Source organism: Schistocerca nitens, chromosome 5 (genome assembly GCF_023898315.1).
Source record: "Schistocerca nitens isolate TAMUIC-IGC-003100 chromosome 5, iqSchNite1.1, whole genome shotgun sequence".
Lineage (NCBI taxonomy): Eukaryota > Metazoa > Arthropoda > Insecta > Orthoptera > Acrididae > Schistocerca > Schistocerca nitens.
In genome coordinates this window covers 863,065,568-863,092,165 of record NC_064618.1, presented here as the reverse complement: position 1 = coordinate 863,092,165, position 26,598 = coordinate 863,065,568, and positions in this window count along the sequence as shown.

Here is a 26,598-nt window from a genome sequence, read left to right as displayed (position 1 = left end):
TAGGATCACTTGGTTGTCCGACCGTTTGTCTGCCTTTTTGTCTGTCTGTCGGACTGCTAAGAACCGTTTTTCTCATGAATGGGTGGACATATGAAGTTGAAATTTATATCACACTGACGGTGCAAAAAATTGAAACTTCTAAGTCAAAGCAAACGAAAGATACAGTCACTTATGTCTCATATTTTGATACTCGCAAAATCACTCATCAAGAACTATAGGGTACTTTCCGTTGACCTAAGATCATGAAATTTGGCAAGAATCAGGGTTTCAACGTATAGCTAAAGGAAAAATATGAAAATTGTTAATTTGTAATTACATCACACGATAACAAATTTTGATATATTATCCGACCGTCCAATTTGAAATTTACGTCACACGCTAAGGTCTATGGTCTCTTTGTCGCATAAAGTAGGTAAGGTTCTAACTTAATGCAGTCAAAAGATACAGCCATTTATGTCACATATTTTGATACTTGCAAATCCATTCATTAAAACCTATAGGGCACTTCTGCTTGTAATTTCGGGGTAATCGTATAATGTAATTTTTCACGAATCTCTTCTGTTCCTGATGTTTCGTCCAGAATTGCACTGGACATCTTCAGAGGCTTTGCTCCTCCACTGAGTCTTGCCGACTGACCGGTCGGACATCTGACAACGAGTAATTTGGTTTTCTAGATATAAATCCAAAACCCTAGTTCACCATGGAAGTATAAAATGACTAAAAGAAACGTTCCTAGGATGTTTTCGTTATGAGAGAGACCGTTGGAAATTTGGTACGTAAGGTTTTCCGAAAATTAGCTTCACGGACAGATACTTCCATAAGAACTATAATCACAATCGACAGCGAGAGAGAGGCGTCATTAAATTCTTGCCGATAGAGCCAAAAGGATTTGCACTCTGGAATGCCTGCACGCCGAATTATAACATTCAAGACAGGCTTTCGAGAAAAATGGCTCCTTTTGGAAAGAAGCAAACTGAATTCTACACCCAAATAACGGAAGGCCGAAGGACAAGCATAAAAAACGATGAAAGAGTATGGTTTCTGTCCCTATAATTAAAAAAGTAACAGGCCAAATCGGAAAGATTCTACAGACTCATGACATTAGACCGGTTTTTGAACAACAAAGATCAAGCACTTCGATCTGTAAAGGAGAAGCGCCCTCCTCTGTCAGTATGTGACGTATATAAAATTCAGTGTACTGTAGTAAAGTGTCGTGCGGTAGCGTTCTCGCTTCCCACGTCCGGGTTCCCGGGTTCGATTCCCGGCGGGGTCAGGGATTTTCTCTGCCTCGTGATGGCTGGGTGTTGTGTGATGTCCTTAGATTAGTTAGGTTTAAGTATCTCTAAGTTCTAGGGGACTGATGACCATAGATGTTAAGTCCCATAGTGCTCAGAGCCATTTGAACCATTTGTAGTAAAGTGTATATTGGAACAAACAAGAAAAGCGGGAATTCACGGCTAAAGGAACACAAGCGTCTTTGCTGACTAGGGAAAATAACCAAATCGGCTGTAGCAGAGCGTGCTCTTCAGTCAGGAAGTCACGAAGTGAAGTTTTGTGAGACAAACATTTTATTCACGACGAAGAACTATTATGTACGGCTATACAGAAAAGCCACTGAAATATATAAACATAGGAATAATTATAATGGAAAAGAAGAGAACATGAAACATAGTGACATATGGACCCTAGCTCTACAGAGTCGCTAAATATTTTTTGTCTTTGACAAGACGACAGTCGATAGTAAAGTTTATCTTTGACAAAGATGATCTCTGCTTATTACGTGTAACTCCGGCGAGCCTCACTGTTAGACAGTATACGTGTCGCTGTCAGACGTCCGATTCGTCAGTGAGTAAGGAGGAGCAACGCCTCTGAAGATGTCCAGCGCAGTTCTGGGCGAAACTTTATAAACAGAAGAGTTTCGTGGACCACGAACTGATACGCCGAAAGGTTTATGAACAGCAATGTCATCCAGTCGTGCAAGCCGTCATTCTATGCGGTACTCCCCGTTGACGTAGAATTATGAAATTTGGCAAGAATCAAGGTTTTATGTACACGTAAAAGGAAAGACTCAGGTTGTTAATTTGTAATTACATAACACAAAAAAAGTATTTGTTTTGTCATTTGTAATCCGACATCAGACTTAAAATTAAAACATTCTCAAACGTCTTGGAATTGTAGGGACCGATATTTTGCCAGTATCAACATCGGTAAGAGGCAAAAATAGTCATGATTCTCGATGAATTATTTATATAAATTATTAAGTTTGTACTGAACCCTCATAGCGCGGGTCCCACTCAAACCTGGTCAGTTCTTATTATTTTTAGTAAAAAGCCTACTGCCGGCCGCTGTGGCCGAGTGGTTCTAGGCGCTTCAGTCTGGGACAGTGCGACCGCTACTGTCGCAGGCTCGAATCCTGCCTCGGACGTGGATGTGTGTGATGTCCTTAGGTTAGTTAGGTTTAAGTAATTCTATGTTGTAGGGGTCTGATGACCTCAGATGTTAAGTCCCATAGTGCTCAGAGCCATTTGAACCATTTTGAAAAATCCTACTTACGACCAGACTTACGCTCTCCTCCCTTTACTTTTGCCAGTACTTTTTCCTGCGTTGGCTTATCTGCTGTCTCTGTTCTTCGGAGAATTTCCTCTTCTGTTATGTCACTGGCGTACTCCCTCTATCACCCATTTTCCGATATTACTTCTGAATGTGTCTTGTGTATTGCAGGATTGCGTCAGGTCTCTGATATTGTCGGTGTATCTTTCATATGCACGTTTGGAGCGGACTTTCTCATAGCACATAGCGTCCTTCTTGCTTGTCTGCTTGAGTTATGGATTTTACACTCCTGGAAATGGAAAAAAGAACACATTGACACCGGTGTGTCAGACCCACCATACTTGCTCCGGACACTGCGAGAGGGCTGTACAAGCTATGATCACACGCACGGCACAGCGGACACACCAGGAACCGCGGTGTTGGCCGTCGAATGGCGCTAGCTGCGCAGCATTTGTGCACCGCCGCCGTCAGTGTCAGCCAGTTTGCCGTGGCATACGGAGCTCCATCGCAGTTTTTAACACTGGTAGCATGCCGCGACAGCGTGGACGTGAACCGTATGTGCAGTTGACGGACTTTGAGCGAGGGCGTATAGTGGGCATGCGGGAGGCCGGGTGGACGTACCGCCGAATTGCTCAACACGTGGGGTGTGAGGTCTCCACAGTACATCGATGTTGTCGCCAGTGGTCGGCGGAAGGTGCACGTGCCCGTCGACCTGGGACCGGACCGCAGCGACGCACGGATGCACGCCAAGACCGTAGGATCCTACGCAGTGCCGTAGGGGACCGCACCGCCACTTCCCAGCAAATTAGGGACACTGTTGCTCCTGGGGTATCGGCGAGGACCATTCGCAACCGTCTCCATGAAGCTGGGCTACGGTCCCGCACACCGTTAGGCCGTCTTCCGCTCACGCCCCAACATCGTGCAGCCCGCCTCCAGTGGTGTCGCGACAGGCGTGAATGGAGGGACGAATGGAGACGTGTCGTCTTCAGCGATGAGAGTCGCTTCTGCCTTGGTGCCAATGATGGTCGTATGCGTGTTTGGCGCCGTGCAGGTGAGCGCCACAATCAGGACTGCATACGACCGAGGCACACAGGGCCAACACCCGGCATCATGGTGTGGGGAGCGATCTCCTACACTGGCCGTACACCACTGGTGATCGTCGAGGGGACACTGAATAGTGCACGGTACATCCAAACCGTCATCGAACACATCGTTCTACCATTCCTAGACCGGCAAGGGAACTTGCTGTTCCAACAGGACAATGCACGTCCGCATGTACCCGTGCCACCGAACGTGCTCTAGAAGGTGTAAGTCAACTACCCTGGCCAGCAAGATCTCCGGATCTGTCCCCCATTGAGCATGTTTGGGACTGGATGAAGCGTCGTCTCACGCGGTCTGCACGTCCAGCAAGAACGCTGGTCCAACTGAGGCGCCAGGTGGAAATGGTATGGCAAGCCGTTCCACAGGACTACATCCAGCATCTCTACGATCGTCTCCATGGGAGAATAGCAGCCTGCATTGCTGCGAAAGGTGTATATACACTGTACTAGTGCCGACATTGTTCATGCTCTGTTGCCTGTGTCTATGTGCCTGTGGTTCTGTCAGTGTGATCATGTGATGTATCTGACCCCAGGAATGTGTCAATAAAGTTTCCCCTTCCTGGGACAATGAATTCACGGTGTTCTTATTTCAATTTCCAGGAGTGTATATGGCCGTAGAACTTCAGGCGTCATTCCCGTATGACATCTACACCCACATCTACGTCTACATTACTCTGAAGTTCATAATTAAGGCCCTGGCAGAAAGTTCATCGAACCACCTTCCAGCTATTTCTCTACCGTTCCGCGAACACTTTAATCTTTGCGTGCGAGCTCTGATTGCTCTTATTTTATTATGATGATCATTTATCAGTAGGTACGTGGGCGCCAACAAAATATTTTCAAACTCAGGAGAAAGTTGGTGATTGACACTTGACGAGAAGATCCTAGCCCAACAACAACGCCTCCCTTTTAATGATTGCCACCCCAGTTTGCATATCATACCCATGGCACTCTCTCCATCAATAACACAAAACGAGCTGTCTTTCTCTGAACTTTTTCGATGTCCCCCATATGTCCCGTCTGATGCGGGTCCCACAGCGCACAGCAACACTCCACAAGAGGGTGGACAAGCATGATGTAAACAGTCTCTTCGTTTTCTTAGGTAACTCATATCGTTCGATCACGTATATGTTCCAAAATCTAGTACAATCGACGTTAGTGATATGGGTCTATAATTCAGCAGATTACTCCTGTTTGCTTTCTTGGGTATTGCTGTGATTCGGCGAATTTCCCGTCTCTAGATAAGGTTCTTTCGACGAGCGAGTGGTTGTACATGATTGCTAAGTATAGAGCTATTGCATCAGCATACTCTGAAACGAACCTGGTATACAATCTGGACCAGAAGCCTCACGTTTATTAAGTGATTTAAGCTACTTGGCCACAACGAGTATATCTACCTAAGTACCTCATAGTCGCAGTTTTTATAGATTCTAATTCTGGAATATTTAGTTCGTTTTCTTTGGTGAAGGTGTAGCGGAAAACTGTGTTTAGTAACTATAGTTAAATGGCACTGTCATCACTAAATCGCCATTTTTATCGCTTAGTGAAGGTGTTTATGGTGCCTTTCCACTGGTATACTTTACATACGACCAGAATCTCCGAGTTTTCTCCCAGATTTCGAGACAGAGTTCCGTTGTAGAAGCTATTAAAAGCATCTCGTGTTGAGGTTCACTCTAAATTTCGAATTTGTTTAAATCTTCACCAAACTTAGGAATTTTGAGTTCTGTTAATTTGGAATGCTCGTTTCGTTACTTCAGCAACAGTGGTCTCACCCGTTTCGTGTACCATTGGGAATCAGTGCTATCTCTTTTTATCGGTTTATTTGGTATACACGTCTCAGTTGACGTCGACACAATTTCTCTGAATTCAGACTACACTTACATTGTTAGATCGTAAGGAGTGTACAGCGTCTCTTAGAAAGACGTCCTAATGGTTCAAATGGCTCTGAGCACTATGGGACTCAACATCTTAGGTCATAAGTCCCCTAGAACTTAGAACTACTTAAACCTAACTAACCTAAGGACATCACACACACCCATGCCCGAGGCAGGATTCGAACCTGCGACCGTAGCAGTCCCGCGGTTCCGGACTGCAGCGCCAGAACCGCACGGCCACCGCGGCCGGCAGAAAGACGTCTCTTAGGTGTTCAGTATTGATCATCATCTTCCACTCTCCATCGCGGTTCTTCTTAGGTCCTAATATCTTCCAGATAAATTTGCCTTCTCATAGCTCTAGTGTGTTGAGTGGATCAATTCTGATCTAAAGTCAGTGTGTCTGCTTCACAAACTACCTGTGGCCTAATGACCGTAGTGTAGTGACGGAGTTTCGCATTTCTGCTAATATTTCTTTTATTGCAGGGCAGTTCAGTAATAGTCTTGTGTGCTGTTTCCCATTTAAGAATGCGAATCTCAGTTGTCTCTTTTTCTATGATGTTCTCCCAAATGATTTGACCAATGTTCTACAGTCCTGTTGCCCAGTTACCTGGTTCTGTTTATTTCTAAAGTTCTTTTTAAATATTTTTGATTTGGTGTCCTCCATTGCTCTAAGCAAGTCACTCTCCAAGTTCATTCAGTTCTTCACTTTTGTCTCCATTGCTACTGTAGTCGAATGTCTACTTTCACGCCTGTAAGTTATGGCGGATGGAATCGGTGTTCTTTACTCCCTCCGTCCAAACAGCTCTGGAAAGGCCCAACGGTACCGACCGACTGCCGTGTCACCCGCAGCATATTGGCGTCACTGGATGCAGACATGGAGGGGCTTGTGGTCAGCACACCGCTCTCCCTGCCGTACGTCAGTTTACGTGATTGGAGCCGCTACTTCTCAGTCAGGTAGCGAAGTCCGACAGCTCTTAACTTCGGTGATTTGACGGGAATCGGTATCACCACTGCGGCAAGGCCGTTGCTACGGTATTCTTTAAAGTTTTTCCAATAGTAAAAGCAGATCTTTCGCTAAAATAATGCAAATTCCGTTTAATGATAGTCCGTTTATAATTTGTTGCCTTCTGGTGGTCCAAAAACTGTACTTCCGCTTGAATTTCACCATCTGAAATCATTCCTTCAATCACAGAAACTGGTCTTAGAACCCATGTATTTATTTGACAATTTTTCTCATTAGAAAAGAGTTTGTATTTGAATTTATTACCGATGATGAGTGATAACTAGTACCTCTGGATAAACAGAAAAAGAAATAATCAGAAGAATATAAAGGCATACAATGTTTCTGGTAGACAAAAGAAGTTTTCAAAATAAAGTTTTAATTGTGTATGAAACTGAACGTTTACGACCCATTATAATAACAATTCTTTTTCTCAGGAAGTCTTTAGTCACGAAGACGATTCAAATTTTGAGGGTGGTCCAGCGACCAAAAGTGCGATGCATGTTGCAAATTACTGGTAGAGAGAGGAATCCAAATAAACTGATTATTGGACACGTTAGAATGGAGATGTATCTATGACAGTGATGGAAAAACTAAGGAGACGGGCTGGACAGTAGCCAGGAAGGTGGATAGTAGGTGGCCAAGGGAATTTCTTTCCTATATTACAATAAATAACAAAAGACTGAGAAGATACACGAAAGATAGGCAGATGCCAATAGGAGGTAAGCGAGGGCAACAGGAATTCATATTGCTGGAGATCGCTATGTGTAGAAAAATGCAGAGGATGCTTCAGTCCACTAGTGACTGTCACACGGCTAACGATGATCTGTCATATGTTAGAGTCTACCGTAACAGCGATTATTTTCTAAATAGATAATTTTCATTGGACCATTTTTGTTTTTATACCTCAAAAATATTCATTTTAGCCACCAGGGTGTAATAACACATCTTGGGAACGAGCTTAAATAACATAGAAGATAGGTATAAAAAGTTTCTGAAGTCTATTACATGTATTTTACATGGGACTGAGTGTCTGTGAGTGTTTGCTTGATGAAGTTGATGCTCTTAGTATCGATACGAAATTCATACAGCACGTTAAAAAGTGTGGTGCGATCGACTAAATCAAAGGCTTTTCTGAAGACCACGAATGTGTACCCCCATGGTTTACAAGTAGTTTATCTGCGCTTGAGTAGAAGTTTCAAGCTCAGAGTTTGCTCCGGAGTTGAACCTCCCGACTGGAACCCTACTGGGCATTCACCTCTTTGTTCTGAGTTGCGTCTTATATATCTGTTTGCAGGACATTTTAGTGAATTTTGCAGATTACTGGCAAGAGAGAGTTCCCTCTGTAATTAAAAACATAATTCTTGTGACGCTTTCCTATGTAGTGCGCGGATAACTGCAACTTCCCATTCTTTTGAGTCAATCTCCGTGTGTCTGTGTGCCAACTCTGAAGGAGAGAGCGTTGCATCCCTGTGAATGCGTTATCACCTACATGCTTCAATATTTCAGCCCCTGAAGTTGTGCCACAAGCTCTTCTTTTCCCCAATTCTATTCAATACCTCCTCATTAGTTATGTGATCTACCCATCTAATCTTCAGCATTCTTCTGTAGCACCACATTTCGAAAGCTTCTATTTTCATCTTGTCTAAAGTGTTTATCGTCCACGTTTCACACTCCATACCAATACTTTCAGAAACGACTTGCTGACACTTAAATCTATACTCGATGTTAACAAATTTCTCTTCTTCAGAAACGCTTTCCTTGCCATTGCCAGTCTACATTTTATATCCTCTCTACTTCGACCATCATCAGTTATTTTGCTCCCCAAATAGCAAAACCCATTTACTACTTCAAGCGTCTCATTCATAATCTAATTCCCTCAGCATCACCCGATTTAATTCGACTACGTTCCATTATCCTCGTTTTGCTTTTGTTGATGTTCATCTTATATCCTCCTTTCAATACACTGTCCATTCCGTTCAGCTGCTCTTCCACGTCCTTTGCTGTCTCTGACAGAATTACGTCATCGGCGAACCTCAAAGCTTTTATATCTTCTCCATGGATTTTAATACCTACTCCGAATTTTTCTTTCGTTTCCTTTACTGATTGCTCAATTACATCGGGGGTAGGCTACAACCCTGTCTCACTCCCTTCCCAACCACTGCTAGGGTAATGAAAGACAAAAAAAAAAATACTGCACCACGAAGGAATTATCCGAGTGGGACCGTTATCTGCAGACATGATGTAAATGTACAGACAAATAAATGATAACAGTTTCAGAAAAATTTGATGATTTATTCAAGAAAAGGAGTTTCAGAAACTGAACACGTCAATGACATATTGTTTCACCTACGTTCCTTAAGCAAGCAATTGTTCGGTTTGTTATCGATAGAAAAAGTTGTTGCATATCCTCTTGAGGGATTTCGTGCCAAATTCGGTCCACTGGACACCTTACATCGCCAAAATACCGAGCTGTTCGGAGCGCCCTCGGTTGGGCAGAGATCCGGCGACCTTGCTGGACAAGGTTTGGCACGCACGAAGACAAGGAGTGCAAACGCTTGTCGTATGTGAGCGGGCAACACCTTGCTGAAATGTAAGCCCAGCATGGTTTGTTAAGAAGGGCATCAATACAGAACGTAGAATATCGTCGACGTACGCCAGTGCTTTAAGTGTGCCAAAGACAACCGGAGGGACTCCAAAATGAAAACAAATGGCACCCCAGACCATCGTTCCTGGTTGTCTGGCTGTATGGTGATCGACAGTCAGGTTGGTATGAACTGGTGACTGGGGCCTCCCCAGATGCGTCTTTGCTGGTCATCGGGGCTCACTTCGAAGCGAGACTCATTACTGAAGGTAATTCTACTCCAGTCAATGAGAGTCCAAGCCGAAGACGTTTTTGGAGACGCCTGGACAGCAGTGACATATCAACCAGACTGTAGCCCGCCATATGGCGAGAGAACCACCAGGACTGATTTTCCGGGGTGCCGGTTTATTTGACAGCAGGAACGGTTTGATCGTCGCGCGCGGCACACTTACAACACAGCGGTACGTCGTCGATATTTTACGTCGTGTTTTGTTGCCCTTCTTGGCAAGCCATGCTAGGCTTACGTTTCAGCAAGATATTGTCCGCCTGCAAACGGCAAGAGTTTCAGTTGCTTGTCTTCCTGCTTGCCAAACTCTACCTCACCAGCAAAGTCGACGGACCTCTCCCCAGTTGGGAACGTTTCGAGCATTACGGGCGTGGCCCTCCAACGAGCTCGGGATTTTGACGATTTAATACTCCAATTGGAGAGAATTTCTCACGGTGTCCCTCGGGACGACATCCGATAACTTTGTATATCGATGACAAAGCGAATAATTACTTGCACAGGGGCCATATGTGGACCAACTTGTTTCTGACTTGTTCAATTTATGAAGCTCCTTCTCTTCAATAAATCATCCAACTTTTCTGAAACTGGAATCATTTGTTTATCTGTACATGTTCTATCATCTTGGCCATTGCCCTTTTCCCCATACACCTATCCTTGTCAACTCCACGGAGAACTTCCTCGTTTCGTATCTGTCCACCTAATTTTCAACACTCTTCAGTAACACTTCACCTCACACTCTTCAACTACCTTCTTTCCCGCTATTACGGGACCCGTTCAGATAATTCCTTTGTGGCGCGTTATATCTTTGTGTTCCCCCCATGAACCATGGACCTTGCCGTTGGTGGGGAGGCTTGCGTGCCTCAACGATACAGATAGCCGTACCATAGGTGCAACCACAACGGAGGGGTATCTGTTCAGAGGCCAGACAAACGTGTGGTTCCTGAAGAGGGGCAACAGCCTTTTCAGTAATTGCAGGGGCAACAGTGTGGATGATTGACTGACCTGGCCTTGTAACACTAAACAAACGGCCTTGCTGAGCTGGTACTGCGAACGGCTGAAAACAAGGGGAAACTACAGCCATAATTTTTCCCGAGGGCATGCAGCTTTACTGTATGATTAAATGATGATGGCGTCCTCTTGGGTAAAATATTCCGGAGGTAATACACTAAGAAGATTCAGAAGGATGTAGGCTGCAGTAGGTACTGGGAGATGAAGAAGCTTGCACAAGATAGATTAGCATGGAGAGCTACATCAAACCAGTCTCAGGACTGAAGACCACAACAACAACAACAGTTTAATATATGATAAACGAAGAAGGTATGACACAAAAATAGACCTGGACATGTAAAGAGGGCATTCCTGGCCAAAAGACGTGTCAAATATTGTCGTTAATTTTACCAAAATTTCTGAGAATTTACGTCTGGCGCTCAGCGTTCGATAGAATAGTAACATGAACTTTCGGAATAGCGGGAAAGAAGGTAGTTGCCGAGTGTGAGGTGAAGTGTTACTGAAGAATGTTGAAAATTAGGTGGACTGATACGAAATGAGGAAGTTCTCCGTACAGTCGACAAGGATAGGCGTGTGGGGAAAACTCTGACAAGAAGTGCCAAGGTAACAGAACAGTGACAAATATTTCGATGGTCCTAGGGCATTGCTTCCCAACCTAGGGGTAATTACGCCCTGAGAGGTTGAAACGTCCCCTTAGAAAAATTAATGAATTACTGTGCTGATAAACCTCTTACATTATTTGATTTTCAAACAGCTGAGCAGAATTGAACGTACTCAGACATTTCACTCTTTACCTATTCTGATCAACACTAAACTGACACACAATATTTTTAGCGCAACGCAATCTGAATTTCAATAATCCCTACAAAAGAATGGCCCTGACTAACATTAACCCATACCTTTCACAAATCACTTACCTCACAAAAATTTTTGTTACTCGAACTACTGCAATACAGCGAGCGCCACTAATGCCAGATAAATAAAAGATTCAAACTACTGAAGGCACTAACTACTGATGGGCATAGTTAGCAAATGAAAGATTCTGATAGAGAACAAACAATGTATTTAGATTAATAGTGTTCAAAAGTCATAATATATATAGCAGTTCATGACATCCAGTCTTACAAATTTACTGTCTCTGATGGACACACGTCCAGATCATCTGCTCTCAAAACTCCGCTATTTATCTCCCAACATCCACCACTGCTGGCGGCTCACCTCCAACTGCGCAACGCTACGCGCTGTTAACATCTAACTGCCCAACACTACAATAGCGAATATTCCAACAATGCCAACCAGCCACAGATTGCACACAGCACAGTCAGTGATTTTCATATAGAGCGCTACGTGGCGTTACCAACATAAAAACGTAAACAGCCTACTTACAAGGTAAAATGAAATTTTATAGGGGGTAAAAAGTAAACGATTTGATTCTGTTTCAGTCACGAGATTAAATTATTTTCAAAAGATCATTAATATTATGACAGATTTGTAAGGCTTAAATACTGATTATGTAAGTTACCAAAAGTTAGTCTTTCTCAGTTAGTAGCATTAATGGAGGTTACAGGTTCCTCACATAGTCCACCGACTACACACTTTGTCCTGTACATCGCTGATCATAAAAGTGAGATATATAAGTAACAAACGCTAAATATCTCAAGAAAATATCTTCTCCCATTTGTAGATAGTAGCTTCAGCAGTCCAGAAATCACTTCATTACTCGCTTCGAAACAGATAAATTATTTAATTGACACCACGACACAACAATAACTACGTAAGTGATACTATAGTATTGGTATTATTATTATTAATATTAATATTACTATTTCTGTTAGTGGCTGTGGCTAGACACAAAGCATTAACATCCTGAAGTCTTCCAGTTTCTGACAGTTCAGAAGTAAGAACTGCAGTAATGAAGTGAGTATAGTGCACACTTATGAACTTGTTTGATTTTAAATGGAGTTGCAGCGCGTAGGTCAAGCAAGTGCCGCACTGGAGAGGAGTAATGGACGGAAAGTTTGTTTTCTAACTAGTGTCTACACTCACCGTGGACAACTAGTTTTCTTATCTCCGAAGGAGTTGAGAATAGCACTCGCGATGCACCCCGAATTGCTTCGTCATTCATTCTGACACACACAATCACAAAAAATATGTTTTATCTTTCATCATTTTAAAAATAAAACTGTTGCAAGAAAAATCCTTCATTCTACAGTTTAGGTAGGTGCTAAAGTTGGTGATAATGTTGTGGGCGGGGGGGGGGGGGCAGATGGCAGGGGGAGGGGGAAGGGGAAGGGTACTAGCTGATGTCTGATTGCACTCAGGGGCAATGGTCTAAGGTTGTGAACCACTGTCCTAGGGGAAGTTGCAGAGAAAAAGTGTCTGGGGCGACCGAGATTGGGATGTTGTTCAAACGTGTGTGAAATTTTATGGGACTTAACTGATAAGGTCTTCAGAGCCTACACACTACTTAACCTAAACTATCCTAAGGACAAACACACACACACCCATGTCCGAGGGAGGACTCGAACCTCCGCTGGGATCAGCCGCCATTGAGATATATTCAACAAATAACAGAAGACATTGGGAGTTAGTGCTTCTTTGCTGTAATGGAGATAGCACTGGAAAGTAAATTACGGTGGGTCTCATAAACCAGTTAGAAGACCAGAGACAGAAAATAATAGAATTCTGATGAATTATGACCAAGTGCTGTCCTCTGCTATGTCGAGGTGACGGTGTTTATTTCCCAAGCGGGGACATCCCGTTTGATACGAAAGTCTCGCCTCTTGCTGGACGTACGCTCGCATCGGGTGCGGAGAGCAGCTCACCTAGAGACAGCGAGAGGCGGCTCGGGTGACGGATGGGCCAGAGCGGCCGCGCGCACGTGTCGGCGGCAGTAGGGGGCGGCGGCAGCGTTGGCCAACCACGCGAAATCGGCGACACACGGCCCGGGACGGGAAACCCCGCGCCGCTTTCCACCCGCGCCTGCAGCGCTGCTGAGTCACGGCGCCTCGCCTGCGGCCTGTGTCTGGCCGGACCCGCGCTCCTCACGAGAAAACACCCGGCCTCCGACGGCGCGGCGTCTTCACCGGCCGGCACCCCGTCGACACTTGTTGTCGGTACTCGATTGTCAAACACTGTGCATGCAGTATCGACCCTTACATCATCAGTAACACTGCCCGTTGGCAACAGAGTTCCACAACGTTAAGATTACGAACAGCAAACAAAAAATCGCGTGCCGCAATTAACACTGAGAAGTCATTGAAACTGGTATGCTTGCCTAATATCGTGTAGCCCGCAGAAGTGCCGCAACACGACGTGAGATGGACTCGACTGAAGTAGTGCTGGAGGGGACTCACACTGTGATTCCTACAGGGCTAGTCATAAGTGAATAAGAGTACGAGGGGGTGGAGATCTCTCCTGAACAGCACGTTGCAAGGCGCCCCATATATCCTCAATGATATTCATGTCTGCTGAGTTTGGTGGCCAGCGGAAGTGCTTGAACTCAGAAGAGTGTCACAGGAGCCACCCTGTAGCAATTCTGGACGTGTGGGGTGTTGCACTGTCCTGCTGGAAATGCCTAAGTCTGTCGGAATGCACAATGGACATGAATGGATGCAGGTGATCAGACAGGACGCTTACGTAGCTGTCACCTATCAGAACCGTATCTACACTCTTGGAAATTGAAATAAGAACACCGTGAATTCATTGTCCCAGGAAGGGGAAACTTTATTGACACATTCCTGGGGTCAGATACATCACATGATCACACTGACAGAACCACAGGCACATAGACACAGGCAACAGAGCATGCACAATGTCGGCACTAGTACAGTGTATATCCACCTTTCGCAGCAATCCAGGCTGCTATTCTCCCATGGAGACGATCGTAGAGATGCTGGATGTAGTCCTGTGGAACGGCTTGCCATGCCATTTCCACCTGGCGCCTCAGTTGGACCAGCGTTCGTGCTGGACGTGCAGACCGCGTGAGACGACGCTTCATCCAGTCCCAAACATGCTCAATGGGGGACAGATCCGGAGATCTTGCTGGCCACGGTAGTTGACTTACACCTTCTAGAGCACGTAGGGTGGCACGGGATACATGCGGACGTGCATTGTCCTGTTGGAACAGCAAGTTCCCTTGCCGGTCTAGGAATGGTAGAACGATGGGTTCGATGACGGTTTGGATGTACCGTGCACTATTCAGTGTCCCCTCGACGATCACCAGTGGTGTACGGCCAGTGTAGGAGATCGCTCCCCACACCACGATGCCGGGTGTTGGCCCTGTGTGCCTCGGTCGTATGCAGTCCTGATTGTGGCGCTCACCTGCACGGCGCCAAACACGCATACGACCATCATTGGCACCAAGGCAGAAGCGACTCTCATCGCTGAAGACGACACGTCTCCATTCGTCCCTCCATTCACGCCTGTCGCGACACCACTGGAGGCGGCCTGCACGATGTTGGGGCGTGAGCGGAAGACGGCCTAACGGTGTGCGGGACCGTAGCCCAGCTTCATGGAGACGGTTGCGAATGGTCCTCGCCGATACCCCAGGAGCAACAGTGTCCCTAATTTGCTGGGAAGTGGCGGTGCGGTCCCCTACGGCACTGCGTAGGATCCTACGGTCTTGGCGTGCATCCGTGCGTCGCTGCGGTCCGGTCCCAGGTCGACGGGCACGTGCACCATCCGCCGACCACTGGCGACAACATCGATGTACTGTGGAGACCTCACGCCCCACGTGTTGGGCAATTCGGCGGTACGTCCACCCGGCCTCCCGCATGCCCACTATATACCCTCGCTCAAAGTCCGTCAACTGCACATACGGTTCACGTCCACGCTGTCGCGGCATGCTACCAGTGTTAAAGACTGCGATGGAGCTCCGTATGCCACGGCAAACTGGCTGACACTGACGGCGGCGGTGCACAAATGCTGCGCAGCTAGCGCCATTCGACGGCCAACACCGCGGTTCCTGGTGTGTCCGCTGTGCCGTGCGTGTGATCATTGCTAGTACAGCCCTCTCGCAGTGTCCGGAGCAAGTATGGTGGGTCTGACACACCGGTGTCAATGTGTTCTTTTTTCCATTTCCAGGAGTGTATATGTACCAGGGTCCCATATTACTCCAACTGCACACACTCCACACCATTACAGAGCCTCCACCAGCTTGAACATTCCCCTGCTGACATGCAGGGTCCATGGATTCATGAGGTTGTCTCCATACCGGTACACATCCATCCGCTCGATAGAACTTGGAACGAGCCTCGTCCGACCAGGCAACATGTTTCCAGTCACCAACAGTCCGATGTCGGTGTTGACGAGTTCAGGCTAGGCCTAAGGCTCTGTGTCGTGCAGTTACCAAGGGTACTCGAGTGGGCCTTCGGCTCCGAAAGCCCTTGTCGATGATGTTTCTTTGAATGGTTCGCACGCTGACACTTGCTGATGGTTCAAATGGCTCAAATGGCTCTGAGCACTATGGGACTTTGAGGTCATCAGTCCCCTAGAACTTAGAACTACTTAAACCTAACTAACCTAAGGACATCAAACACATCCATGCCCGAGGCAGGATTCGAATCTGCGACCGTAGCGGTCGCGCAGTTCCAGACTGAAGCGCCTATAACCGCTCGGCTACACCGGCCGGCAGTTGCTGATTACCCAGCATTGAAATCTGCAGCAACTTGCGGAAGGGTTGCACTTTTGTCACGTTGAACGATTGTCTTCAATCGGCGTTGGTCCATTCTTGCAGGATCTTTTCACAGCGGCAGCTATGTTTGAGATTTGACGTTTTACCGGATTCCTGATATTGACGTTTCACTCGTGAAACTGTCGTGCGGGAAAATCCCCACTTCATCGCTACCTCGGAAATGCTGTGCCCCATCGCTCGTGCGACGACTAACACCATGTTCAAACACTTAAATCTTGATAACCTGTTATTGTAGCAGCAGTAACCGATCCAACAAATGCGTCAGACTATTGTCTTATATGAGTTGCCGACCGCAGCGCCTTATTCTACCTATTTACATATCTCTGCATTTCAATACGCATACCTGTAGCAGTTTCTGTCGCGCTTCAGTGTACATTAGCTGTAGGTAGCAAGAAACAACAGGTCACAACGTAAAGGACGGAATGGGTCCGAGAACGGATGAAGAAATGGGCTACTTCTCGCACGTTAACTTACCGACTGAAATAAAAGGTACGGCCCAGAAACGATTCATAAACTACTTCCGTATCGCTCCTGCATTGCAGAAGTATTTATCGATGTGGATACGGCATTTGACGAAGGAGTAAAATTCGTTAATCTGAGAGACGATTGCTGTCAACTAGAGATTGGAAATAGCGTTGAGATTTTTGGTGACAAGCATGACATTCGAAACCTTGAAGTTTAGTGTGGTTCAAATGGCTCTGAGCACTATGGGACTTAACTCCTGAGGTCATCAGTTCCCTAGAACTTAGAACTACTTAAACCTAACTAACCTAAGGACATCACACACATCCATACCCGAGGCGGGATTCGAAGCTGCGAACGTAGCGGTCGCTCGGCTCCACAGTGTAGCGCCTAGAACCGCTCGGCCACCACGGCCGACGAAGTTTAGTGTGGTAATATAATCTACACAATTAGGAAAATTGTTATGAAAATCTATGAAGCAATTATATCTGCCCTGAAAGAATATAATCAAAGTAATTAATATGATTTTTTTCCTTTCGTGATGGTATTTGGTGATACCCTAGCCGTTATATATGACATAGTGTTCGAAGTAGAAGCGTTTTTCCATACTTCCTTGTGACTCTATAAGCTAACATTATGTTTGCAAATTAATAAAGTAAGCAATGTCTTACTGAATACTACAGTGACCATCGTAATGCGGTAAATAGGAAGACCACCTCTGCATAGACCTATTACAACTGTCTTGTGTTACAAGGCTACTAGAGTAATTGCTCTGAGGGATGATAAGCACATAGCCTGACTGCAAACATAAACAGTATACACAATTGCTGTGTAGCTGGTTCTGGAAGCTATGCCAACATCTGAAACACGAATATTGTCAAACCGTCAATATTCGACGTCCCACGCTTAGTATGTATTGACAATACTGAGAATATTTCTGGTGCCGTCAATACTGCTCCTCTACATTTCTAGCGTTGACAAGAGGACGATATGCGCTCTTGGACAATCAGTATACTCCAGAATGAGATTTTCACTCTGCAACGGAGTGTGCGCTGATATGAAACTTCCTGGCAGATTAAAACTGTGTGCCCGACCGAGACTCGAACTCGGGACCTTTGCCTTTCGCGGGCAAGTGCTCTACCATCTGAGCTACCGAAGGATGACTCACGTCTGGTCCTCACAGCTTTACTCCTGCCAGTATCTCGTCTCCTACCTTCCAAACCTTACAGAAGCTCTTCTGGAAACATCCCCCCAGGCTGTGGCTAAGCCATGTCTCCGCAGTATCCTTTCTTCCAGGAGTGCTAGTTCTGCAAGGTTCGCAGGGGAGCTTCTGTTTGGAAGGTAGGAGACGAGATACTGGCAGAAGTAAAGCTGTGAGGACCGGGCGTACGGTGTGCTTTGGTAGCTCATATGGTAGAGCACTTGCCCGCGAAAGGCAAAGACCCCGAGTTCGAGTCTCGGTTGGGCACACAGTTTTAATCTGCCAGGAAGTTTCAATCAGTATATTGACAGTTTGACAACTTTATTCAACGTGTGAAGGCTCCTTATGCTTCCCCTGCGACATCACCTATGTCAATGCCCGCATCTCGTGGTCGTGCGGTAGCGTTCTCGCTTCCCACGCCCGGGTTCCCGGGTTCGATTCCCGGCGGGGTCAGGGATTTTCTCTGCCTCGTGATGGCTGGGTGTTGTGTGCTGTCCTTAGGTTAGTTAGGTTTAAGTAGTTCTAAGTTCTAGGGGACTGATGACCATAGATGTTAAGTCCCATAGTGCTCAGAGCCATTTTTTAGCCACCTGTGTCAATGCACTTTGTACACTTTTTGCGGTAAATACTAGGGGGTTCAGTAAGTAATGCAACACATTTTTTTTTCTCGGCCAATTTCGGTTGAAAAAAGGTAGAATTTATCGCGAGACCTCGTAGAATATTTCCGCATCAGCTGCTAGAGTTTCATGACGTTCCGACAGCTGGCGCCGCTACACGTAGCCTTGAAAATGGCTTCCGTAACGGAGGCGCGCTCCAGCCAGAGAGCTGTCACTGAGTTTCTTTTGGCGTAACTCTAGGACATCGCAGATATTCGCAGACGCTTGCAGGATGTCTTCGGAGACCCGGCAGTGACCAAAAACACACTAAATCTTTGGCGATGTGTCTGTCATCATCGCAATAAGGTGGCGCAAACCTGTCCAGTCACCACGTGCTGGCTTGCTACACGCCACTGTGACTCCTGCAGTGCTGGAACTGGTCGTCGCCACAGAAGTGCAAACGAACTTTCGTTCTCCATGGCAACGCAAGGCCTCACAGAGGATCTCACAAACCTGCAATGGACTGTTCTTCCTCATCCAGCCTGCAGCCCGGACCTCGCACTTTCCGACTTCCATCTGTTTAGCTCAATGAAGGATGCTCTCCGCCGGAAGCAGTGCTTGGCTGTCGGGGAGGTTATTGATGCAGCGAGATCTTGCCACCTACTCCAACCAGCGGAGTGGTACCATGCGGCCATAGAGGCCCACTCAGTGAGGTGGTATATTGCCACCGCACTGAACGGACACTTTGTCGCCTGAAGAGTTGGGAATAATATGGCGTAGTGGAATCCTGAATAAAACCAACCTGCTTTCCCGGAGTAAATTCTATTTGTGATTGGTAGTGCAAATACTCCACTAGGTCATGCTTCTAAAGTCTTTATAACCTACGATTTTTCTCTTTCAAATCAGATCTCATCTAACGTATTTTGTCGTTAACTATATATGACGGTAGTATCTGTTCCCGAAAGAACAGTTACCGTCGATGACCATGCAGCTTTGCTCGAAATGAAATGGTAATTAAATAGACACCCTAGCTGCAAGCACGCGTTGATACACTTCATTGGGGACATGTTGAAAATGTGTGCTCCGACCGGGACTCGAACCCGCGATCTCCTGCTTACATGGCAGACGCTCTATTCATCTGAGCCACCGCGGGCACAGAGGATAGTGCGTCTGCAGGGACTTATCCCTTGCCGCGGTGACTCAGATGGATAGAGCGTCTGCCATGTAAGCAGGAGATCCCGGGTTCGAGTCCCGGTCGGGGCACACATTTTCAACATGTCTCCAATGAAGTGTATCAACGCCTGCTTGCAGCTAGGGTGTCTATTTAATTATCATTTCATTTCGAGCAAAGCTGCATGGTCATCGACGGTAACTGTTCATTCGGGAACAGATACTGCCGTCATATATAGTTAAAAATATGGGTTCCCGGCCTTTGACCTTCTTGTGCGAACGCACACGCTATGCCCGAACTCGTACGGGACTTGGTAGATTAATCTGCCACGAGTAATGAGTATGATGGGCAAACATCTATTAGGCGCACTACGAATGTAGTGTTGTGGACATGTTGGGAATGTGGATCTCACGGGGAGCGTGCAAGGGATAAGTCCCTGCAGACGCACTATCCTCTGTGCCCGCGGTGGCTCAGATGGATAGAGCGTCTGCCATGTAAGCAGGAGATCACGGGTTCGAGTCCCGGTCGGGGCACACATTTTCAACATGTCTCCAATGAAGTGTATCAACGCCTGCTTGCAGCTAGGGTGTCTATTTAATTATCATTTCATTTCGAGCAAAGCTGCATGGTCATCGACGGTAACTGTTCTTTCGGGAACAGATACTACCGTCATATATAGTTAAAAATATGGGTTCCCGGCCTTTGACCTTCTTGTGCGAACGCACACGCTATGCCCGAACTCGTACGGGACTTGGTAGATTAATCTGCCACGAGTAATGAGTATGATGGGCAAACATGTATTAGGCGCACTACGAATGTAGTGTTGTGGACATGTTGGGAATGTGGATCTCACGGGGAGCGTGCAAGGGATAAGTCCCTGCAGACGCACTATCCTCTGTGCCCGCGGTGGCTCAGATGGATAGAGCGTCTGCCATGTAAGCAGGAGATCACGGGTTCGAGTCCCGGTCGGGGCACACATTTTCAACATGTCCCCAATGAAGTGTATCAACGCCTGCTTGCAGCTAGGGTGTCTATTTAATTATCATTTCATTGTATTTTGTCGTCCGATTGCTCCATAAAACTTGAATAGTATTTTTGGTGTTGTGGCTTTCAAGCCCTAAACTAGTCTGATGCAGTTCTCCACGCCTGCCGTGCAAGCCTCTTCATCTCCGAATAACCACTGCATCCAATTGAAACTGCTTACTTTAGTCAAGCCTTAGTCTGCATCCACCATTTTTACCTCACACTATTCCCTCCCTGCGGGAGAATATGCCGTATGAAAATAGGGGGAGAGGAAACAGAGCAAGTGAATAACTTCAATTACTTGGGAAGTCTAATAATGGATGATATGTATTGCTCAACAGAAATTAGGAAAAGAATTGCAATGGCAAAAGAAGGATTCAAGAGGAAACAGAAATTATTTTGTGGACCACTAAACAAAGAAAGGGGAAAAGACTTGCCAAATGCTACATCTGGAGCGTTGCAGTATATGGTACGGAGACCTGGACATTGAGGAAGGAAGATCAAAGACGATTGGAGGCACTAGAGATGTGGATATGCAAACGAATGGAAAAAGTGAAGTGGGAAGACCGTGTAAGGAATGAAGAAGTATTAAGAAGAGTTGGAGAAGAAAGAAACATGCTGAAAGTCATCAGAAAGAGAGAACAGAAATGGACTGGACATTGTTTGAGGAGAGACTGTTTACTGAAGGAAGGAATACAAGGAATGGTGGAGGGAAAAAGGCGAAGAAGATATCAAATACTGGAAAATATCAAAGGAGGCAAATATTCAGAAATGAAAAGACTAGCTACGGACAGACAAAAGTGGAAGAGGCTTAACCGATGTCAAGACCTGCCGTAAGGCAGAATACCATACATACATACACGCATACATTCCATCAGCTACCAAATTGAAAATTCTATAATGCATCAGGATCTGTCCCATCAACCAGTTCGTCCCTGTATCCAAGTTATGCCAGACATTTCTTTTCCCCATTAGATATCCACTCTGTCCAGATAATCTTTAGCATTCCTCTACAGCTCCATATTTCAAAAGTTTCTGTTCTCTTCTTGTCTGAACTGTTCGTCATCCATGTTTCACTGCCGAACGAGGCTACTCTCCAGACAAGTCCCTTCATGAAATTCTGGTTAACACTTTGTAGAATCACGTATTGATACCCACCCACGGGTGTCACAGTCGGCAATGGAAATGCAAGTTTCTGTCAGACGCCGATAGCGGTCGTGCAGAAAGCGGCGGACCCAGTGGTGCGCGCCTGCTGCGCCACGCCCCCAGAAGCTGTGTACCAGGAGCACCCTTAGGATGGAATCCGGCAGCCACTCAACCCACTCACACTTGGAGCCACTTTGCTACGTGAAACTAAACAGACGCCACTTAGGCGCACCTCTGACACCATCTTTCCTCGCTAAGTTTGGAAAGTCTCATCCTTGTTGTTACTGTGCTAACTGAACTCTACTTTTTGTTGCATTATTTGTAGCGAGTCTTCGTACGCTTGGAGAAATACATGTTCAGTCTGATGTTTTAACTTGTTCGCTGATCATTTCTGCTCCTGTCCACCTTTCGTACGATGACAGTTGCTGCACGACTCTATAGCCCCCTATCCTTACTGTTGTGTACGAAGTCATACACAACATACTTAAATTTGTATTCCATGTAAACAACATCAGCTTTCTCAACAATGCTTTTCTTTCTGTTGCTAGTCTGCAGTTTACATTCTATAGACTTCCGCCATCATTCGTTACTTTGCTGCCCAATTAGTAAAACTCATGTACTACTTCTAATGGTTCATTTCCTAACCTATTTCCGTCAGCTCCATCTGGCTTAATTCGATTGCATTCCATTACTTTTGCCTTACTTTAGTCGGCATTAATTTTATAACATATTTTCAAGACATTATCCACTCCTTTCAACTGCTCTTGGAAGTTCTTGGACAGGATGACAATGTCGTTCGAAAACTTCAAAATTTTTGTTCCTTTTCCCTGAACCTTAATTCTCCTTAAAATTTCTTCTTGGTTTCCTGTGCTGCTTAGGGAGAGAGTACAAGTCTGTCTCAATCCCTTCTCAGTCTCTCTTTACCTTTCATGCCCTTCGAACTTTGTAACTGGAGCCTGGTTTCTCTACCCTTACACCATATATTTCATTCCTGCTACCTTTAGAATTTCAAAGAGTGTATTCCAGTCAACGTTGTCGAAAGCTCTCTCCAAATCTACGAATGCTGTAATCATGACTTGCCTTACTTCAACCTATATTCTAAGGTAAGTCACAGGATCTTACGTGTTCTTACATTTCTCCAGATCCCAGACTGATCTTTCACGAAGTCAGCTTGTAACAGACTTTTTTCTGTAAATCTTTCGAGTCACAATTTTGCAAATGACTCATTAATTTGTAATTCAATAATATTCACACCAGTCAGCACCCGCTTCAGTTGAAAGTGAGTCATTATATTATTCTTGAATTCTGGTCTTATTTCCCCCGTCTCGTGTATCTTGCGCGCCATGTGAAATAGTTTTGTTATGGCTGGTTCTCCCAACTAGGTCAGTAATTTCAAGGGAATATCACCTTATTTTTCATATCTCTATCAAATTTTTCTCGCTTTAGCAGATCTCCGATTTCGTCTTCATCGACGTCCTCTTTTTAACACGTTTTTATTCCCTGTGTGTTTGTTCAGCACACATGTTGTAATTGATTTTAAACTATCTTCCCGATGAGCTAGAGACTTGAAACTTTCACCACGTCTCAGAACTGCATGACAGTGCGGTATTAACTTTATTTCTTGTCTGGTGTGTGGCGGAGGGTACCTTGTGTGCTCTGCTATTTTCAGCTTTTCCTGATCCACTTCAGAATGTTTCGTGGTGAGAATTGTTACTGACAAGTCCCTGTGTGAGCGCAGGTGTTTCTGAATTTTAGTTTCTGCGTCACATCGTGAGATAATCTATTTTAAGGTGCATGAAATGTTTTCTGGAATTTTATTTTGTCCGCTCTTTTTGCATTCCTTCCACCTTTTATATATCCCTTCTTTGTTTAGTAATAGCTTGTGATCTGAACCCTTCAATGTTCATACAGCTACTTTTCTTCAAAGGTCTGTCCAATTTTCCTATAGGCGACATTTACCTGTCCCTGGTCAGGAAACAGTCTTGCGTTTGTCATCCACCATTTCCTGCTCAGCCATTTTGCACTTCGCGCCTCTCCATTTTTTTAAACAACTGAATTCCCTTTCACTTGCTGGATTTGCTGACATTTTATATTTTTTTCTCATCAAATAAACTCAATAGCATGTGTATTATCCAAGGATAGCTAGTGAGTTTCATGTTTCCACCAGTCTTGCTCTCTGCTGCCTTCACTGTTTAATTACTCAATCCTATCCGTTCGTTTTCTATTGTCTTTTTTCGTATTGCTTTTCCCTGCTTCAGTCAAACGTATTCTAATCTAGCTAGCATTTGGCACTGTAAATGATTTGCAGTTTAAAATCTGCTTTAGAAATCTGTCAATCTGAAGCCTTCCGGTATCTTCTTCCCTTATACAACATTGCATAATATTCGCTAGTTTTATTTTTTCTGTTTGCGAAATAACCATTGAGAGTTTCTTTTACATAACAAAACGCATGTCATATAGTCTTCTAGGCTGTTGATGCTGACTTAGACTGTTTTGGGCACTCAGTATAACTCACTGTTTTTATTATTGTTTCGTTTCTGACGTGAATTTCTAGACCTTATAATCCGCAATAAGAAATCGGAGCAAAAAATAATTTTGTTTTCAAAAGGGTCCTAATAATTCTGAGAAATTCTTTTTTACATTTTCATGCGGTCAACATTCAATGAATACGGTAAAGACCTGGCACATACTTTGACATCCTCAATTATTCATTTAGAAGCAGTCGATTCCTTACTCTTGAAATTTCTGCATCGTCATCTATTTCAATACCAAATTCTGAATGGCCTTGGTGATATTATTCATGCTGCTAAAGGAAGTTCTTCATGTAGATTATCTTCAAGAGAGTTGCGGCAAAACTTAATTCACTAGCCCATTTATGAGATGGTGAAAATGAAGGATTAATCTTCTTGAACATCTTTACAAAATTTGTAAGAATTATCATTTCCAACGAACCATCCCAAAATAACAAAAAAAAGACAATATGGAAATACAGTTATAGTTTGTTAATTTGAACAGAATACATGCAACAAGACTGCATCAAAATGCCATGTCAACGAAACTTTTCGACAGACAATTATTAACTTTCTGCTTTGGTAATGCCAAACACGTACTAACAAAATAGAAGCAAAGTTTCCTTCGACGGTAAGCCCATCTCTCTGACAGGTCGGTAGTTTCATTTTGAGCATATATCAGTTGTTCAGCACCAGAGGAAGATGAGGTGATCTGTGTACTGTCGAAGTCTTTGGCAAAATGAGTCACATTGTTAAAAGATGTCGCTATATTATGAATTAACGTCCTGTCAGGATCTCCAAATAAGTGGTATTTTGTTTAGTAAATTTTATCTCTACTAAGGCAAAAAAGTCCTGATAGGGTCGCCAGGTAAAAGGTGTCAATGTTTCTACAGAGTGTGATACAAAAATATCCTCAGCAGGAACTCCAGATAAAAGGTAGTTGTTCAATAAACTTTTTTGTCCTTACACATTACATCCATCATGTCTCCGTTTGTAAATTAATGGTTATTATTCACTTCTGCAAGTGTTACTTTCATTACCTTTCATCCTTGTGCTACAGAATGACTTTAGGCACTTGGATACAGCCCAACAAACAAGATAATTGATGATTTTGCACAAACGATAACTTGTACTCAAGTAAGCATTGGTAGAAGTCACTAAAATGGAGGTCGCATTAGGTTTCTTTTTTTGACGGCACGTCTGTTGACCTAACACTTACTTTGTTTCAAGTGACAGTTTGTAACATTACTATGTCAGTGCATGACAAACTGCATGATGTAATCGGGTTCTAATTCGAAGAGTTCGTCCACATATGGAGTAACCTCTCTTTCCTTCAGCATGCGAATACCAGATCACACACGAGTAGTACAACATCTGCCACAATCTGAAACCTTGGTTTCACTGTTATCTATCATCCTCCATACAGTTCCTGACTTGGCCCCATGCGATTTTCATCTGCTTCCAAAACTTAAAGAACTTCTTTGAGGACTTCACTTTGATAGCGATAAGGCAGTGCAAGCTCAGACAAGGTTGTGGTTCCATTAACAATGTCAAAGATTCTAAATTGACGGTATTAACAAACTGGTCTCTGTTGGGAGAAATGTGTGTGTCACCAGGGTGACTATGTTGAGAAATAAATGTGTTCACATGAAGAATAAAGATACAGAATTTCAACAACGTTTGTTTTATTTAACAAGTTTCGTAGTTTTCACATAAAAAATTAGCACTCGCTCATCAAAAAGTCTGGTAGCCCAGATACATCTGTAATATTAGTATACATTCGTTTATTCGTGATCATTTTTGGGATAAATGAGTAAAGAAATGGGCTCATACATGTGAAATAAATAAATAAGCTGACTCGTTCTTTCTCCAAAGGCTTGTTATAAGGTTTACAGAATAATAAGTACCACGAACTCAGGACTATAAGCGCACTTAGACGCGTTATAAATGTTATACTCTCGTGCTTGACGTTGTTTTGGTGGAACTGCGCTTTGTAGCACCAGATCTGAATGCGATGTCAGCAGATCAAAAGCGATATAAAATGTGTTAGGTTGTGCTAGACGCATTCTCTGAAAATTATTTCGAGCAGTTACCCCACTCGAATAGCAAACGATTGTGAAAACACGCTTGACCTCTTAGCAACAAATAATCCTGAGCATCAAAACCTGTGTTGTTGTTGTGGTCTTCAGTCCTGAGACTGGTTTGATGCAGCTCTCCATGCTACTCTATCCTGTGCAAGCTTCTTCATCTCCCAGTACCTACTGCAACCCACATCCTTCTGAATCTGCTTAGTGTATTCATCTCTTGGTCTCCCCTGGTCTACCCCTACGATTTTTACCCTCCACGCTGCCCTCCAATACTAAATTGGTGATCCCTTGATGCCTTAGAACAT